The sequence below is a fragment of the Vicugna pacos genome, chromosome X, assembly GCF_048564905.1.
Source record: "Vicugna pacos chromosome X, VicPac4, whole genome shotgun sequence".
Lineage (NCBI taxonomy): Eukaryota > Metazoa > Chordata > Mammalia > Artiodactyla > Camelidae > Vicugna > Vicugna pacos.
In genome coordinates, this window is record NC_133023.1 from 70,828,467 (window position 1) to 70,829,699 (window position 1,233).

General features: G+C 38.6%; 1 non-coding gene across 1 annotated transcript; it reads left to right on the top strand.

Moving 5' to 3' along the window:
- Positions 1–665: 665 nt before the first annotated feature.
- TRNAG-ACC (transfer RNA glycine (anticodon ACC)) lies at positions 666–738 on the top strand. Its single transcript has one exon. It is a non-coding gene; the product is annotated as a tRNA-Gly (tRNA).
- Positions 739–1,233: the final 495 nt, after the last annotated feature.

Here is a 1,233-nt window from a genome sequence, read left to right on the forward strand (position 1 = left end):
AAAATATCTTATACTGAATTGTCAAAACAACAAACATTATTTTTCAAAGTTCTGGGAACAGGGAGGTCCAGGACCAAGGTGCTGGTTGATTCAGTGTCTGGTGAGTGTGTTCTTCTTGGCTCACAGATGGCCATTTACTTGCTGCATTCTCAATCTGTGAATAGACAGAGATCAAACTCTCTGGTCTCTTCTTGTAAGGACACTAATTCCATCATGAGGACTCTACCCTCATGACCTCATCAAAACCTACTTACCTCTCAAGGTTCCACCTTTTAAAGCCATACATTGGTGCTCTGGGTCTCAACATATGAATTTTGGCAGGACACATTTAGCCTATAGCATTCTTCTTCTGGCCTCCCAAAATTTATGTCCTTTTCACATGCAGAATAGATATATTCCATCCTGATAGTCCCAAAAATCTAACTTTTCTCTAGCATCAGCTTCAATATTTAAAGTCCAAAGTCTCATCTAAATGACATGTAAACCAGATATGGGTGAGACCGATGTGATTCATTCTGAGGCAAAATTCCTCTCCATCAGTGAACCTGTTTCTCTTAGCTTATAAGTTATACTATTTTTACTTTTCATAGTGGTTGCCCTGAAGTTTGCAATATACATTTACAACTAATCCAAGTCCACTTTCAAATAACACTATACCAGGGCAGGGGGGTAATAGCTCAGTGGTAGAGCACATGCTTACCATGCATGAGGTCTTGGGTTCAATCTCCAGTACCTCCATTACATAAATAAACAAACAAACAAACAAATAAGAATAAATAAACCTAATTACCTCCCCCGACAAACACACACACACACACACACACAAAACAAAACATAACATAACAAAAATAAATAAATGAAACCAAAAAAAGGCAGAAAAAGGAGAGAAAAAATTAATTTCAAATGTCTTTTAGTGATTCTGTGCCTCTGGACTATGATCTTTACAAGTCTTCTCTCCTTCAGGTGGGACAGAATTGTTAGAGTGGTTAGAGTGGGCTGGAATTGGATATTTGCCTTCCCTTGCATGAAAGGACAGAGTGAGCAGGAGTTGGAGTTTCCCTTCTCCCAAGTCAGTTAGACTCTGACAAAACCCTCGTAAGTTGATTAAACCCTCATAAGTTGAGTCCTATTTAACTAGCTCTTCCTGAATGTAGGCCTTGATAATAAGAACAGATTGCTCTGATGTATTTCAAAATGGCTACCTTTTCTTTCCTCCTTCTGCCAGAAACAGAA